Consider the following 18,706-nt stretch of genomic DNA (forward strand, 5'->3'; position numbering starts at 1 on the left):
CCACAAGTATTTGGGAACAGGTAAGCAACTCTCCTTTTCTTTTTTTAGTTATTTATTTATTTGAAAGGCAGAGTTACAGAGAGGCAGAGGCACAGAGAAAGAGAGCGAGGGCGAGAGTGAGAGAATCTTCCATCTGCTGGTTCACTCCCCAAATGGACGCGACAGCTGGAACTGGGCCAGACTGAAGCCAGGAGCCAGGAGCTTCTTCTGGGTCTCTCACGTGGATGCAGGAGCCCAAGCGCTTGGGCTATCCTCCATTGCTTCCCCAGTTGTGTTGGCAGGAAGCTGGATCTGAAGTGGAGCAGCTGGGGAACCGGTGCCTAAATAGGATGCTGGCATTGCAGGCAGCAGCTTTACCTGCTACGTCACAGTTGACGGCCCCAGCAATTCTCCATTTCAAAACCTCTCTCTCCCATTGATCTGTGTAGTCATTGGCAAATAAGCTTTTCTCTTCATACTACTTTGAGAGATTTGAATTTATTTCCATGTTCATGTACGTTGGAACAGACTGATGCGGATTACTTTTCCAAGGACAAACAGATGGGCCATTGCAGCCATTTGGGAAAAGAACCAATGGACAGAAGACCTCTCCCTTTGCCTCTGCCTCTCTCTGTGTGTAACTCTTTCAAATAAAATTAAAAAACAAAACAAAACAGAAAAGCCAGGTGAGTACTAAAAACATCTCTATGAACCAAGGAGAAAGCTACTGAAGTGATAAGACTGGAAAGGCCAAGACTCCAGGGGAGGAACTGAACACAGGTAAGCTGACCATCTCTAGTGGGTTTGGTGCTGGGGACACTTGGAGATCTGTGCACAAGGCAAGATGCTGGGCTTTGCCTGGGCCAACGACCATTGTTAGAGGCAAAAAAAAAAAAAAAAAAAAAAAAAAAGGAGTAGATCTGAGTTTTTATAGGGTTGGAGACAGGAGGAGGAACGGAAGAACTAAGCCTGACTCAAATGGCTTTTTCCTCAAAACATTTGCCAAGTTCTGAAGCTATTTAGTGTAGAAGACAAAGATCTTTACATTCACCTCTTTTTTAGAGGTGTTTTGCTTCACAGAGGAGAAAGAGAATCTTCTTGGGAAAACAATAGTATTGCATGGATGCTCTTACACTCAGTATTTTATACTCAATTTTAAAACAAGATTTATGTATTTATTTGAAAGGCAGAGAGAGACAGAGAGGTCTTCCATCCGCTGGTTTACTACCCAGATGTCCACAACGGCTGGAGGGAGCTGTGGCGATCTGAAGCCAGGAGCCAGGAGCTTCTTCCAGGTTTCCCATATGGGTGCAGGGGCCCAAGGACTTGGGCCATCTTCTATTGCTTTCCCAGGTCATAGCAGAGAGCTGGATCAGAAGTGGAGCAGCCAGGACTCAAACTAGCACCCATATGGGATGCTGGCACTGTAGGAGGTGGCTTTACCTACTATGCCACAGTACTGTCCTCTTGTACTCAATTTTTAATACTCAATTATTTTATACTTAATATTCATTATTGAAGGATTATAAAAATTATTAGGCATCCCAAGAAACAGAGCCACATGGACGAAAACCATGGAAGAAATAGAACAGAAACTAGCCCACAGGTAATTCAGATATTAGATGAAGAGACAAGGACATTTAAAAATTTTTTAATTTTAATTTTTAGGTTTTTTAAAGATTTTATTTATTTATTTATTTGAGAGGTAGAGTTTCAGACAGTGAGAGGGAGAGACAGAGACAAAAGTCTTCCTTCCCTTGGTTCACTCCCCAGATGACCGCAATGGCCAGAGATGTGCCAAACCAAAGCCAGGAGCCAGGTGCTTCTTCCTGGTCTCCCATGCAGGTGCAGGGGCCCAAGCACTTGGGTCATCTTCTTCTGCTTTCCCAGGCCATAGCAGAGAGCTGGATCGGAAGAGGGGCAACCAGGACTAGAACCGGCACCCATAGGGGATGCCAGCACTGCAGGCAGGTGATTAACCTATTGCACCACAGCACTGGCCCCCAATTTTTAGTTTTTAACAAACTTAATGTGCTTTGTAAATACAATTCTAAGGATATAATGAGATTCCCTTCCTCCTTCCCACCCTCCTCTCCTTTTTCTTTTTTAGTTTTTGAGATAACATTTTAAATTTGCATTACAGTAAAAAGGCTAATACTTCCACTGAATCATAAGTTTAACAAGTAAAAAGCAAAAAGACCCTAGCTTAGTGGGAATATAGACAACAGCTATAAACAATAATTGGATGGGAAAATGACCATTTCACCTATATATATAGTAAATTTTGAAGTACACAGATCATTAAAATTATAGCTATCCTACTATAGTTAAGACTATAAATTAACCATTGGTTTGACAAAGGTATATAACAAAGTTTTACTGTTAGAGTTAAATTGCTCTTGCCACCCCAAAAACGCTCCAAGAGACCTTCTCTCATGCAATTAACAAAGGGTAAGGTTTACTGATGATCCGACATGTCGGGGCCCCCGTCCCAGTACAGGCGAGCGGCCTTGAATAGTCTTGGGTTGGGGTTTTTATACACATTTAAACAAAGAAAATCAATCATTGCATAGATCAGACAGAGGTATAGAGTAAACAATTGATACAAGTTAAGTGATTTTACAACCAGTTGATTTATGAATACAGGGAGTACAGGATATCGAGTAAGGGCCTGATTAGACCTCAGAGAACCATATGGCCTATACAGGGAGTATCAAAAAGCCTCCTATTGCCAAAAGGGAGGGCCACACAACAAACATAACAAGGTTGCAGGAACTGCCTTGATGATACCTAGGAATGCAGCTGAATGGCGATAAGGGACACATGGTGGGGTCAGGGGTCCAGGAGGCAAAGAGATATATGGTGACTTCTTCTATCTCACTTAGGTGAAACTAAGGTTACGCTCACATTGGGGTAATTTACTGACTAATTAACTTTATAGAGAATGGCTATGCAGAGCAAGTCTAACGAGGTCAGGAAAGTTCACCAGAGGAGGTTGGGGGGGGAGTGGCTTTTAACTTTTTAACCCTTCATTACAAAACTATATTTGTACCAATTCTGATACATACATACATTTTTGTTTGTTTGTTTTTTAAGTTTTAGCTCCCACATATAAGGGAAAACATGCAGTACTTGTCTTTCTGTGTCTAGCTTATTTCATTCAACATGATGTCCTCCAGTTGCATCCATTTTGCTGCAAGTGGTAGAATTCCTTTTTTTTTTTTTTTTTAGCTGAATCATATTCCATTGTGTATACAGACCACATTTTCATTGTCCATTCATCTGATGATGGACACCTTGGTTGAATCCAAATTTTGGCTATTGTGAACAGGGCCGATATAAACATGGTGGTACAGGTATCTCCTTGATACATGTTATTCAAGTCTTTTGGGTCTACACCCAGTAGTGGGATTGCTGGATCAGATGGCAAATCTATTTCTAGTTTTTTTTTTTTTTTTTTTTTTTAAGAAATCTCCACTGTTTTCCACAGTGGCTGCACTAATTCACATTCCCACCAACAGTGTATGAGTGTTTGCCTTCTTCCACATCCTAACCAGCATTTGCTACTCTGTGTTTTGGATTTTTGCTATTCTGACAAAATGAGGTGATATCTCACTGTGGTTTTGATTTGCATTTCCTTAGACAAGGACCTTTATTAAAATATTCCAGAAAAACAGATGAAAAGATGAAGAATTTCACCAGAGAATTAGAATCTACTTTAAAACAAAGTGGAAACTCTGCAACCTAAAAAATATAGTAACTGAAAGAGTAGCCTGGGAATTTAGAGGCAACAGCAGCCGCCTAACAGATGGGGAAATGTCGCTGTCCATGTGGATGCTGACCGTGACTCAGCACATGCCTCAGTTGCATCTGCTTGGAGCCTTGGGTCAGTGCCAGAGCCCTGAGATCTAAAGCAGGACATATGTACACATTAAAAAATAGAAGGAACTTCTAAAACATAAAGTTAGTCCAATAGCCGGAGGGCTGGTGCTGTGCCTTAGTGGGCTAAGCCTCCACCTGCGGTGCTGGCATCCCATATGTACACCGGTTTGTGTCCTGGCTTCTCCCTTTCCTCTCTGCTTATGGCCTGGGAAAGCAGTAGAAGATGGCTCAAGTGGTTGGGCCCCTGCACCCATGTGGGAGACCCGGAAGAAACTCCTGGCTCCTGGCTTCAAATCGGCCCAACTCCGGCCATTGCAGCCATCTTGGGAGTGAACCAGCAGCTGGAAGACTGTTCTTGTCTCTCCCACTCTGTCTGTAATTCTGCCTCTCAAGTAGATAAATAAATCTTTTGAAAAAAGAAAAAACAGCTGGAAATTTGCTATTGTTTTATTTACAAAAGATGGGTGGGGTCGGGGTGGGTAGCAAAACAATTTTTAAAAGGCTTTCTTTGAAATTCTTCCAGTGGAGTGGCTGTCACTGAGCTTGAGCTCAGGCAGATTTCCTGTGGTTAATCTCAGGTTCCCTGGACTTCAATAACAGTAAAGCACGGTTTATAAGCTAATGTCACGAATTCAGAGTCACAGAAGATACTAGGAAGTTTTCTGGCTGAATAATTCCCTTTTTTTTAAAAAAAAGGAGGTTATTTACATAAAACAACAAAAAACAGCTAAAAGGAAAATTAGTTTATTATTAATAATCAAAAATAGACAAGCAATCTAAATATAGGAGAAAATTGGAATATGACATGGCAAGCCATGGATGATTTGAAAAGTTGTTTTCCAGTTAACACTTAAAAATAATATTTAACTTATGTATATCTTATGGATACAACACAAAGAGAAAACTACCCCAAAGGAAAGAGAATATGAAATTAAAATGCAACTTCAGACAAGCTGATAAGCCAGAATCACTATATGGAATCCCAACACAAATATCTATTTAAAGACAATGGTATTGACTGAGGTTTAAAGTAATCAAACTACCTCTGTTTCCTTTCATTTCTTTGATTTATTTTTGCAAGTCACAGATTTTCATTGTGCATATTCTTACTCCCCCTTCTTTTGTCTTGAAATGCCAAAAGAAAATCAATGTAAACAGGCCAAACTTTAGCTAAGCAATCCATAACAATAATAATAAAACAGTGCAGAGAGGAGAAATATATCTATAAAAATGGGAAAGTTCTATATTGCCCTATCAGGTGACCAAAGAAGCATGCAAATATTTGACTAAGAGCTTGTGATATTCTTAGAAGACAATAAAGAGGCAGGGATTGTTTTCCTCCTTTTGCTGCCTGAGAAATGAAGCCAGTGTTGAAAAAGTGACTTTGTAAAGGTCAGTAACAAAGTACTTCTAGAATTCTGATGCCCCAAGAATGCTAACACTCCTTCTCTTGATTTCATTGTCATTATTTCCTTATTTCTCTTATCTTTTCTGTTCATTTTAAAGCAAACTTTTTAAAAATTAGTGTCAAGTTAACAAACATTTACCATACAGGATATAAAGGAGGCTAAGACAGTGGTGTCTTTGATTCAAAGGAGCAGTTAAAAATCATGATCCTGGCTTGGATCCTCACAGCTGCTGAACCATCCTTTTGTTCACCAAGTTGCTAAGCTTATTTGCTAAGGCAACTGTTCCAAGCCTCCTTTTTTCAAGGCTTCCAGATCCAACACTGTTCCAAGTCTTCAAAAAGACCTTGCTTGCCTTTTCTACTGAGCATTTTGAAGCTATCTTTTGAGTTCCTTCTCTTCTCTCTTTTCCATTTCAAAGTCTTTTATCATCAGTAGCTTCTTTCTCTTAGAAGAATCATCTCTCCAAACCCTAATCCTGCCCCCTCGCCATTGTTTCTGTTTTGGTTTGCATTTTCAGTCTCCCTCACATGCTGGTCTCTTCTCTTCACCAGTAAATAAAATTTGGTTATTTCTGCTGGTATCTTTAATCTGCTACTTTCTCAAGCTATGAAATGTTGTGCCTTTTCCCTCACAATCTTTTATTTAAAGGTTGTTTTATTTATTTATTTGAAAGACAGAGTTAGCAGAGAGGCAGAGAGAGAGAGATCTTCTATCCACTGGTTCATTCCCTAAATGGGCACAATGGCCGGAGCTGGGCAGATCAGAAGCTAGGGACCAGAAGCTTCTTCCTGGTCTTCCATGTGGGTAGCAGGGCCCCAAGGACTTGGATCATACTCTGCTGATTTCCCAGGTGCACTAGCAGGGAGATGGATTGGAAGTAGAGCAGCCTGGACTTGAACTGGCATCCATATGGGATGTTGGCATTGCAGGCAGCAGCTTTACCCACTACGCTACAAGGCTGGCCCCACAATTAAATTTCTTGAAGGAGGAATCTGCAATTCCACTAAAAGTTAAACTCTTACTGTAAGTCTTCCATTTCCATAATGTTATTACATCACTTCTTTAAGATTAATAATATTTTGAGTCAATAAATCTAATGGCTCTCTCTAGTCTTTGTTCCTACTCTCTCCAAATAATCTGAAGTTGATGCTAATGAACACTCATTTCTTATTTTCTTCTGCATGACCCTTCCATTCACTATTTATATATATATATATATTTTTTTTTTTTTCTTTTGACAGGCAGAGTTAGACAGTGAGAGAGAGAGACAGAGACAGAGAGAAAGGTCTTCCTTTTTCTGTTGGTTCACCCGCCAAGTGGCGGCTAGCGCGTTGCAGCTGGCGTGCTGCGCTGATCCGAAGCCAGGAACCAGGTGCTTCCTCCTGGTCTCCCATGGGGTGCAGGGCCCAAGCACTTGGGCCATCCTCCACTGCACTCCCAGGCCACAGCAGAGAGCTGGACTGGAAGAGGAGCAATCGGGACTAGAATCCCGGGTGCCGGCTCCCAGGTGCCGTTGCCGCAGGTGGAAGATTAGCCTTGTGAGCCCCGAGGCGCCGGCCTTCCATTCACTATTCTCTACCACTCTGACCATTGTCTTTCTCAGTAACTGCTTTTCTTCCTCTGGCTCCAAATGCAGATATTCTGATTTCTGCCCTTTTCCCTGCACACACTCTTTCTTGGATTTCTCTTTATAGATATGATAGCTGAAGATTCCTATGCTCTAAGAATGCTAAGCACTTTCTCAAAAAAAAAAAAAAGTGCATATGTAAAGAAAATGTCAGACTTCATCATCTTGTTTTCTCTCTCCCAGAGGGATCACTTAGTTTCAAGAGGCAGGAGGACAAATAAGTCAGGACTGTTTTAGCAATGGCTGCATTCCTCTGTCAGACTGCAGACTGCCTGACTCCCGCAACTGCAGATTCTGTCTTATTCCTTGCCTGTTCGTGTCTAGGAATAGTAATGGCTTCCTCCTATTGCTGGATCCAAGGCATAGCAGCAGCCCTACATGATTCCATTTGGTTTTCATTTATTATTAGAGGTAAACAAATAATTCAGTTTTGATATTACAGATTGCCCCAGGCAATTCTATTTATATTCATACAGTCATTCCTCAGGATCCATGGGGGACTGATCTCAGAACTCCTGAGGATACCAAAATCTGTGGACACTCAAGTCCCTTGCAAAAGATTACCTGAATACAGCTTACACACATCCTGTCATCTATTTTAAACCATCTCCAGATCATTTATGCTACTAATACAATGTAAATGCTATGGAAGTAGTTGGCACATTGTATTGTTTAGGTAGTAATAACAAGGGAAAAAGATCATACATGTTCTGTATAGATGCAATTATTTCAAATATTTTCCCTCTGCATTTGGTTTAAACCATGCAGATACAGAGGGCTTGTATATGGAAAAATATACACACGAGCATTGTTCAGTTGATTGAATAATTGATCTCACTCAATTTCAAAAGTTGCTGAGTTTTGAGTTTCTGTGTAAGATTGTAAGTTCCTGTATACTATTTAGTATCTTTGTATCCCTAGACTTCCACAGGATACATGTCACTCCTATCTGACAAATGAATTGGCATACCTACATCTACATACATGCAACTAACTCTCAAGATTAATATTACCATCTTCAGCAAGAAATTCAAATTTATTATCTTCAGCCAACTAAAGTCCCCTGATGCAAACAATATCATCACAAGACAGTAAACATGACAGGCATCTCACCTGTATAACGCATTAAGAATAAACTTCCTAATTTCTATTTTCAGAGCAAAGCATGTGGCCCATTTATATGAGATATCTATCTCACCTTAATTTAAGCTTAGAGTTCTGCAATATTTGGTTCTGTACCCAGCTTTACCATCCTCTAACCCTGGACAAATTATAATGTCATCTCACAACCTTGGTTTCCAAATGGATAAAATGAGGAAAATGATACTTAATATCAGAGGGTAGTAGTGCAGAAATAACATAAGCTAATCATTACGTACAATGCTTTAAAAAGTAAGCATTTAAGGCCGGCGCCGCGACTCACTAGGTTAATCCTCCGCCTGCGGCGCTGGCACATGGGGTTCTTTCCCAGTCAGGGCACCAGATTCTGTCCCGGTTGCCCCTCTTCCAGGCCAGCTCTCTGCTGTGGCCAGGGAGTGCAGTGGAGGATGGCCCAAGTCTTGGGCCCTGCACCCCATGGGAGACCAGGAGAAGCACCTGGCTCCTGCCTTTGGATCAGGGTGGTGTGCTGGCCGCAGCACACCGGCCGCGGCGGCCACCGGAGGGTGAACCAATGGCAAAGGAAGACCTTTCTCTCTGTTTCTCTCTCTCTCTCACTGTCCACTCTGCCTTTCAAAAAAAAAAAAAAAAAGTAAGCATTTAATACATGATAGTCATTTTTAACTTTCAGAAAAGCAGTAAAAGAAATTAATAACACAATTAGAGCATATTACTCCAGAGTTTTCTCCAAAGTAGAAAGAAATTTCTCCAAGATACAATTCTTATAACATGTTATCATATTAATAAACAATAGACAGGAGAGAAATAAAGTACTTCTATGAATTCACCTCATAATATTACAGCTAAAGTTTCATGAGGAAGGCATTGGGACATTTCCATTTTATTACACAGATTTGTAAAAAAAATTAAACTATGCTTAAACTTGTCTTTAAATACCAGACTATAGGAGCAGGTGTTAAGCCTAGTGGTTAAGATACCTATGTCCCATACTGGAGTACCTGGGTTCAATTCCTGGCTATGGCTCTTGATTCCAGCTTTCTGTCAATGCAATCCCAGAGAGACAGTGGTCATAGCTCAAGAAATGGGGTTCCTGATACCCATGTGGGAGACCTGGATTGGATTCCTGGCTCCTGGCTTCAGCCCCGACCGTAACTGTTGTGGCATTTGGGGAAGTGAACCAGTGGGTTCTCTCTCTCTCTCCCTCCTTCTCCCTCTTTACTCCTTGACTCTCAAATAAGTAAAAAAGTTTTAAAAACTAGATTCCATTTAATCCACTTGCTCTGTTATTCATTACTTTTAAAGTGTATTCACTGATACCACAAAGGACATAACTGATACCACTGGCAAACCTTTGAAAATGGATGCTTTGTTAGAAAACAGTATTATATTTATGTATCAGTGTTAAATTTTCTGAGACTGACTATTGAATTCTAGTATGAAGAGAAAGTTTTTGTTCTCAGGAAATACCAACTGAAGTCTTTATGGATAAAGAGGCATGATACATGCAACTAACTCTCACATAATTGGGGGTGGAGTATGATATATTTAGATAGAAAATACAGCCAACAAAGTGCAATGTTAATAAGCCATGTAAACCCTCCAGACCTCTGCTGTGGGGAAAAAAGGAGGGCTGCTTTATTCACACGGTGAGTCATGAAATCCACTTTTAAGGATTGAGGTCAGCATTTAAAAAATTAACAATCAGTGACACTGAATAAAGTATTTACAAGAGTTCTTTGTACTTATTCTTTGGTGACTTTGTTTCAAAATCAAAACTAAAATTAAAAATCACAAAACAAAAACATAAACTAATACCATCTTCACATAATACCCAGGCCCTCTGAGTAGGAGAGGCTAACGGTTGGCTCTAAGATACCTGTGCATTTCTCCTCTACGTTAGTTGAGCATGTCAATTTAGATTTGCCCTACAGTATTAATGCCTATTACACTTAGAGAATCTAGTTAAACATTTAAAGTAATGAAATACAAATTGAAAGTTTGGGGGCCGGCGCTGTGGCGTAGCTGGTAAAGCCGCCGCCTGAAACGCCGGCATCCCATATGGGCGCCGGTTCGAGTCCTGGCTGCTCCACTTCTGATCCAGCTCTCTATGGCCTGGGAAAGCAGAAGAAGATGGCCCAAGTGCTTGGCCCCTGCTCCCTTGTAGGAGACCCGGCAGAAGCTCCTGGCTTTGGATCAGCTCAGCTCTAGAGTGAACCAGCAGAATGGAAGACCTCTCTGTCTCTTTCAAGTAAATAAATATAAAACATTAAAAAAAAAAAAAAAAAGAAAGTGATTGTTTCTATCCAGGAAAACTAAACTAATAAAGGTAAGCAACAAAAATAACTGTGTAACTAGGCATGGGTATGACAGATCTCTAAAATCTGGGGCAAAGACTGCATAAACTCTAGACAGACTTAGCACTTTATTTTTTTTTTTTTTCAATTTTTTTATTTATTTGAAAGAGTTACAGAGAGAGGTAAAGACAGAGAGGGAGGTCTTCCATCCAATGGTTCACTCCCCAGATGGATGCAACGGCTGGAGCTGTGCCAATCCAAAGGCAGGAGGCAGGAGCCTCTTCCAGGTCTCCCATGTGGGTGCAGGGGCCCAAGGACTTAGGCCATCTTCTACGGCTATTCCAGGCCATAGCAAGGAGCTGAACTGGAAAAGGAGCAGCCGGGACTTGAACTGGTGCCCACGTGGGATGCTGACGCTTCAGGCCAGGGCTTTAACCTGCTGCACCACAGCACCGGCCCCAGACTTGGGAAAGAGAGTGAGCCTGTATCATGGTATTGTTTTGTGTTAATGGAAAAAGTGATACAGGTGGTACAAAGCACCACACGTGAGGGAAAGGTTTTCCTCTGGATTAGTCTGCTAGGGATAACATACCAAATGACAACAGGCTGGGTGAGAATGCAACTTATTTTCTCAGTTCTGAGGCTCAAAGTCCCCTCTCCCTAGACTGTAAACATCACTGTGCTTTCGTGTGCCCATGCACTCAGGCACTCAGGCACCAGGCCTATTGGATTAGGGTTTTACTCTCACAACATGAGCCTTAGTCACCACTGTTCTAAAGGCCCTGCCACACTTAGTCACATTGTGGGTTAGGGATTCAACATACGAACTTTAAGGGGACACAATTCAGTTCGTCACACTTTCCATGCCAGGCTCCTAGTTCTCTTAGTGTGTAAGATACTTAAGTGTTTCTGTACACTGCATTTCTCACCTTAAATAGCACATCACAGAAATACCCCCATGTTGGCGGGTGTAGATTTATGTAGTTCATTATAGGGGCTTATTACTATCCCAATGAATGGATATACCATGAGTTATTTCAGCAATTTTCTATTGTTGGACAGTTAAAGGCTTTTATTTTTTTTTAATTTTTTTTCTGAGTCTTGCTATTATAAAAATCATGTAAAGAATATAGAACACTGCCGGCGCTGTGGCATAGCAGGTAAAGTAGCTGCCTGCAATGCCGGCGCTGGTTCGAGTCCCAGCTGCTCCACTTCTGATCCAACTCTTTGCTATGGCCTGGGAAGGCAGTAGAAGATGGCTCAAGTCCTTGGGCCCCTGCACCCACATGGAAGACCTAGAAGAAGCTGCTGGCTCCTGGTTTCAGATCGGTGCAGCTCCAGCTGTTGTAGCCCACTGGGGAGTGAACCAACAGATGGAAGACCTCTCTCTGTGTGTGATTCTTTCAAATAAATAAATCTTTTTTAAAAAAGAATATAGAACATTTATATACAGCTTGACTGTTGATGGGATAAATTTTAGAAGTGGAGCTATTAGAACCAAGCAACTTCATATAAAATGTAGACACACACTATTACTCTGAACTTGAAAAAACTTTGCATGAATTTGTACTGTCATTATCAGTACAAATTCATCATTAACAGCGTTAGGAATACCGTTTCTCCCACTTGACCCCATACCACCATGCACATGCAACACTATATTATCCAACTTTTCAAGCTTTGTCATTGAGCTAACACAAAGGATCAAATCGTCAAACCAAACTCAAACAGATCCTACCTCTTACCCAGTATCAAACTATACCAATAACTTCAAGAATACGAACAATCAAAAGGTAGAAAGGGCAGATCCAGGACTCAGTGCTACTTCCTAGGAGCTTTCTTCCTGTTTCAGATATGTCTTGGCAAAGGGTAAGATGTGCTAAGTAAGGTGTGCAGTCACCCTACTCCTACTTACACAGGAGACAACTCAGTTACAAAACATCTCCATTTTATGCCAAGTTACAAAACTTACATGGTATTTTCCCAGGAGTCAATCCCCTGAAATCTACAGATCCCTGATGTGTTTACCATTAGCAATCCTAGCCCAGAGAAATTCCACTGGTATGGACTTTCCTGCTAATAAATATCAAGTTTATTTGCCAGAAGGTTTGTCATTATCGTATATATATGAATTTCACATTTGTTTGCTTGGTAGCAGTATTTCCCTATGGAGAGAATGGACTGCAGATCTGTTTAACTCCTCCTTTCCTAGTCACTGATACATGAAGAGTGGTATTTTATCTGTTTATTTTGATTCACATTTTTGAGTGACGGTTGAAATTTGCTCACATGCTTGTATTTGATTTGCACTTCTGCCTCATGACAGACAAGAGCAACAAAACGTTGAAAGCTGTTAAGTAGCTGAATCAAGTTGCACACCTGAGAAATAGATTCTAATCAGGTCATGGAACAACCTGATTTACACAGCTAAAGTTCACGTAAGGTTCAGGAACTGGAAGTGCCAGGTAATCCTGGAAAAGAGCATGAAGTGGGCTAACAGGAGGAATTACAGAAAATATGTTTAAGAATTGATCAGATGCTCATATTCCCATCCCTATCCCAGCCAAAGCCCAGAGATTTAGTCTTGGCAGAGGGCAACACATAGGTTCTCTAGTTACAATGACACTGGGGCCCTTTAGGGGTGAAGGTCTTACGTTGAAAAAGAGTTGGAGACTAGCTTTTGGGCCAGCAGTTAAGACACCACATCCCATATCTGAGTGCTTGGGTTCGAGGTCCCCATCACATTTCTGACCCTAGCTTCCTACTAATGCATGTCACTGGAGACAGCAGGTGATGGCTTAACCACGTAGGTGCCTACCACCCACATGGGAGTTCTGGATTGAATTTTCAGCTCCTGACTTTGACCTGGTCCAGCCCTGGCTAGTGTAGGAATTTGCGAAGTGAACCAGCAGATGGAAGATCTCTCTCTGCCTTTCAAATAAATAAAAGGAATTTTTTTAAATGTGAAGAAAAAGTGAAGAATTACCGTCTCCATAACTGGAGTTCATGAGAAAGAAAACAGGGGAGGAAATAATATAATTCAGGTTGGCTGGAGTCCTGACTCTAAACTCAGTGTTATTTATCATCTTTCAGGTTTACTGGCATATTGGATTCATGGTAACTGTAAAACGACATTTTCTAAGTTTTCACACATGTTAGGGAAATCAAAGGGACTTTGTTCAAGTGATTAAAGGTGAAGTTTGTATTTTCCCTCCTGTAAGCAATCATACCAAAAAGACTGGCAGATCCTTTTGGTTAAAAGACTAAGAGGCCAACGCAGTGGCGCAGTAGCTTGAGCCACCACTTAGGATGCTGACCACCTGTATCAGAGCACTGGTTGGAGCTTCCTAGCTGACTCCCAGCTAACTTACATAGGAAAGCAGCAGAAAATGGCCCAAGTACTTGGGCCCTGCCACCCACGTGAGAGACCAGGAAAGAGAACCCAGCCCCTGACTTCGGGCTAGACCAGACCTGGCTGTTAGAGCCATTTGGGGAGTGAACCTGTACAAGGAAGCTCTCTTTCTCTGTGTCTCTTCCTCTGTCTCTGACATTCTTACTTACAAGTCAAAGCATTTTTTAAAAATCTAAAAAAAAAAAAAAAAAACTAAGAAAAAGAATAGATTACTCACAAATAGTACAGACACAAAATCACTTCAGAGAAGAACTAATTTCTGGGTTATCCGTGGAGGCTGGGACAGAAACTACAAGAGGCTTCCATTCCAGATGGACCACTTTTGTCCTCATCAGTAGCGAACTCCAGCTCTTGAGGGAGCCCAACCCCACTGCTCGCAGTCTGTGAACATAGCAAACTAAATCAGAATCTGAGTAGTGCCCGGGCACCAGTAGTTTCACAAGCCTTCCGGATAGGCAACTCCAGGGGCAAGCCTTAGCGGCGCCTTTTCAATTAGTGCATTAAGTCAACCACACAGAAACAACAGCAGCATGTAAGAGCGTGTCTACTTCCTCCTCTCCCTGCGTGTCCCTTGGTCCTCTAAGCCACCTTCCTCTTCCCATTCGACTTCCTCAGCCTGGGGACGGATCTCGCACAAGCACCACCTAAAGGTCTTACCGACCCCAGTCACGAAGCTCCGAGCCCCACCCTAAGCTACTTCTCAGCGGCTCCGACACCGCTCCCCTCGCGCCCACCACGCACGCCTGATGCGCGCCAGCACCTCGAGAACCACTTGTTCCTCCTCAAAACACAGCATAGCTTGGGTATCCAGATCTCAGACGGCTGGAAGGCCAGAGGTTCTTCGGGGTTAGACGCAGCGGGCGGAATCGACTCCCTCGGCGATCGCCGCGCCCTGGGCTGCCCCCTCCGCCTGCAGCCAGGCCGCGGAGCGCCGATCGGCTCGATGAGCGGGGGCGCAGCTGCGGCGCAGCGGCCGACGCCGGGTCCGCGCCCACTGTCTCCCCCTCCCAGCCTTTTCCCTCGGCTTCCCGCTCCTTCCCCCGCCCGCCCAGCGCCGCCCGCTCGGGAGAGCTGCCGGGAGCTCCCCGGGAGCCTCAGGTACTGGCGCCGGCCTCTTCCCGGCGGGAGGGGCTGGTGTGAGGAGGCAGGAAAGGAAGACGACGCCCCTGCCCCACGGCCCCCCAACGTCCGGGTCGGGCTGGGCGGGCAGGGGTCTAGGGGCCGGGGGCCGAGGAGCCCTGAGAGGGAAGGGGTTGGGGTTGGGGCCGGGGTCGGTGACGGGGTGTGCGGATGGGGGGCGGTTGTGGAGACTGGAGGTGAGGGGTGCGCTGGGGAGATGGGAAGAGAAGGGTGCGTGGATGAGGAAGATTTGTTCAGAGCGGGAGGTAGCTGGGGTGAGTGGGTGTCAGGGGCAGGATGGGCCCGAGTTAGCAGACGTGGGGGTCCGTGGCCTGGTGCGATCGCTGGAGTAAGGGGAGCTGCCTGTTGGAGGCTATGGAAATGGTGCTTTAAGGAAGGGCTGGGGCGAAAACACCAGCCCGTGTGCGTTTCTAACCCCGGAAGGCGGGGGTCGGGCAGTACACTTGACAGGTTGTATGAATAACATCTCCAGTGTGTCCAGCCAAGTCTCTATTTCTGAGAGAGGGCAACCAAAGCTGCTGAGAGATGGGAAAGAGAAGTCAGAAAGGGATTGGAGGCTGGGAAAAGGAAGGCTGCTCAAATTCCAGCTTTTGTGAACTGAAAAACATAAATGGTGTGTGTGTGTGTTTGGTTTTCTTTGGAAAGCAAAAAGTCAGCATTTATTAAGCAGCAGATTAGAAGGTTATTACATATAAAGCCACGGAATAGAGAACACACTACAAAAATGCGTACATGAGGTTTTTTACCTGTGATGATGATGTAAGAAGTATAAAGTGTTGTGACATTTTTAAAGTGAATTGTGGAGTGGTGCCTGTCCTCAGTGTGGCAATACATAATGGTGGCTGCCTCATTTACATACAAACACCTAAATTCACAGGTATTTTTGTAGGAGAAATCTTAGGCAGAATATGTACGAATCCAATAGCTGAGCGTGGTTTATTTCTACTAGTTTGATACAAATATCTGTTGCCTTGTGACTCCTCAAGCATAGCTAATTAATCTTCCTTCTGGCTTTTCTGTTTGTCAGACATGATTTCTTGACTTTGTGAGGTTGATTCTTGGAGAATGGGACCTCGAAGGGGGTTTGCTCATCATTAAGATCTTATCTTTAGGTCTCATAAAGGCATTTTACAAGTCTTGCTTTGGGGCTGCTGAGGCAGCCTCTTTGTAGGGTTTAAAATATAAACAAACACATGAGAAAAGCTCAAGTTTCTCAGTTATTTGCTTTGTCATCTGTTTTTCCATGCATTCTGCAACATTCCTGCATGGATGAATTATTTGGAAATTGAAATATGGGGAATAAATGGACAGGACGTATGTGACAAAAACTGTGAATTGAAGAACTCTGGAACTGTTACTTAGGTGGCAACACTGGTTTATGTGACAAGTGGTTGAGTTTCTAACTTGGAAACATTTCTTTTCAGTATTTTTTTTATAGGAAGCTGGCTCAAAATATTTATTACCTTTATTAGGTCTTTGAACCTATACCCTGGTCCTTTTTCTTTCTTCAGTGCCCAACATTAGCTAACAAACTAATGCCTAACAATACCTAATTTAAAGATCTTAAATTCTTATGAAGAGGGAACAGGGCTCCTGGATTATCATGGGAAAATGTGTTTTCCAGGACAGAAATGTGTAACCTAATTGAGTAAATATTGGAGCTAATTATGGGGGCAGGCATTTAGCATAGTGGTTAAGACACTGGTTAAGATGCTTGCATCCCACATTTGAGTGCCTGAGTTCCATTCCTGGCTCCAGCTCCTGGTGTCAACTTCTTGCTAATGCACACTCTGGGAGGCAGCAGAGATGGCTGAAATGATTGGGTTCCTGCCACACATGTGGGAGACGTGGATTGAGTTTCAGGCTCCTGGCATCAGCTGGTAGGGGACCATCGTGGACATTTTGTGAGCAAGTAGCTGGGAACATGTTCTCTCTCTCTCTGTCTCCCTTCCTCCCTCCCTCTCAAATAAGCAAAGAAAGCTGATAATGCACAGCTGTCGAGCAATTTAGGTTTATGTCTCTGCTATTTCAATGACTGAAATGACAAACACTGTTATTTGTATTTACTAAGCCTTATTTTTTCTCTCAGTTTCTTAGTGCCTACTTCAAAAGAGTATCAAAGATTAAAAGAGAAAAATGCATGTGTATGGCTGAGTGCAAGGTGCAGCCCATAGTAAATAACATTCAGTACATCTTAGCTATTCTGAATTGCTGTATATTCACCCATCAAGTTCAAAATGCTGAAAATTCATATTTGCATAGGACAGCTTTTTCTGCCAGAAAATTTTAATTATATTGCATACTCAAGCATATTCCTAGAAAGTTACTATGCATGTTAACATGTAAGGGGCTGAGATGGTTCTGTAGCAAAGACTGGAGCTACTTACCTCAGTTCTGATATAAGGAAAACAAACACAGCTTTTTTTTTTTTTTTTTTTTTTTTTTTTTTTTTACTGTCTCATGACACAGAACACTTTTGTGACCCTAGAATTGGGGGGGGGGGGGGCAAACAATTCTTTCATAGATTATCTGGTGGACACCAGCTGGGTGTCCTTGAATTCAGTTTAGTTCTGGCACTGTCTACCTGTGTGGGGAGCAAACCGGACTAGACTGAGTTACTGGAATTAAGACTTATTCTATGCATCTGCTCTCCCACAATATGGCGCTGGGAGAGAAGTAAACAGCTTCCGCACAGCTGCCTCCAGTTCAACTAATAAACTGTAGGACTTGCTCCTGATTGGAGGAGAGCAGCGTACTCGGCGTGTGGGCAGCCGAGTTAGGATTGGCGGAGGAGGACTATAAAGGAGGAGAGAGACGGCATGCACCAGGAACATCTATGGGGAACATCTAAGGGGAACACCTGTGCAGCCCCCGAGAAGAGCCGGCCGGCGGTGTGCCGCTCCCCTGCGGAAGTGGGGAATGTGGCTAGGGGGAACTGCCCTTCCACGGAGGTGGAAGGGATAGTAGCCAACCCGGGAAGAACCAGCAGCAAACCCGGGGAGGGCCGAGCAGATGAAAGAACAGCGCAGGGTCCTGTGTCGTTCCTCCACGAAGAGGGGGAGCGACAACCTGGAGATAGCATCAGACCCCACAGATTGAGAGCCCAGCCCACAAGGCTGCCCCCACTTCAGAGGCCGATCTCAAGTCCCATGTTGTTTTACATGTGCTTCTGATCTACCAGCTGTAAATCAAGGTGGCCATAATCCTCCCCTTGGGTTCAGTGAATTTGGTCGAGTGGCTCATAGAATTTAGGGAAACACATTTCCAGCTTATAAAAGATATTACAAAGGATGCCAAAGAACAACAGATGGAATGGAAGACACGCTCAGGGCAAGATATAGGAGGAAGTGTGTGGAGCTTGCATGCCTGCTCCAGGCCTGCCACCCTCCAGGAATCGCTGTATGTTTCACTGTCCTGAAGCTCTAACAGACATGGGCCTGTTGAGATTTTGTGGAGGCCTCATTAGTAGGCTTGATTGATTACATCATCACTGACCACTGGAGATCATCCCAACCTTCAGCTGTCTCCCTAGATAGTATAGGTTGGAGCTGAGAAGTCCTAATCATGGCTTTGTCTTTCCTAAACCTGCCACATCCTAAGGTACCCATGATTTGCTAGGCACCAGTCATTTTGTAGCATACAAAAGGCACTGTTAACACTCTGGCAGATGCCAAGTGTTTTAGGAACTGTATGTCAGGGAACAGGGTTGAGACCAAATATAAAATATATGTTTATGTGTATGCACACATAAGTCCTAACATCACACCAGCACTTACAAGCATCACTTTTCGTGGAGCACCAATGGTACACCATAATTTGCAGAATATTTCTGTATGTATTATCT

The 18,706-nt window shown here is 43.1% G+C and overlaps 2 protein-coding genes across 17 annotated transcripts in view; one reads left to right on the forward strand and one right to left on the reverse strand.

Annotated features, from left to right (window-relative positions):
* METTL13 (methyltransferase 13, eEF1A N-terminus and K55) overlaps positions 1-14,590 on the reverse strand; it is a 47,792-nt gene extending 33,202 nt beyond the window's left edge. The window contains exon 1 of one of the 3 annotated variants that reach the window (XM_089299547.1): positions 14,483-14,590. The gene's annotated coding sequence lies outside the window, so the exon portion shown is untranslated. Of the gene's footprint in view, positions 1-13,939; positions 14,278-14,482 lie in introns of those variants that run through there. The other 2 variants (XM_089299542.1, XM_051858359.3) reach the window with 2 other exon arrangements.
* Positions 14,591-14,664: 74 nt separating this feature from the next.
* Positions 14,665-18,706, forward strand: part of VAMP4 (vesicle associated membrane protein 4) — a 45,366-nt gene continuing 41,324 nt past the window's right edge. For all 14 annotated transcript variants that reach the window (XR_016210407.1, XR_016210409.1, XR_016210410.1 and 11 more), the window contains exon 1: positions 14,665-14,820. The gene's annotated coding sequence lies outside the window, so the exon portion shown is untranslated. The remainder of the gene's footprint in view (positions 14,821-18,706) is intronic.

The sequence above is a fragment of the Oryctolagus cuniculus genome, chromosome 7 (assembly GCF_051225735.1).
Source record: "Oryctolagus cuniculus isolate XC-2025 breed Fujian yellow rabbit chromosome 7, ASM5122573v1, whole genome shotgun sequence".
Lineage (NCBI taxonomy): Eukaryota > Metazoa > Chordata > Mammalia > Lagomorpha > Leporidae > Oryctolagus > Oryctolagus cuniculus.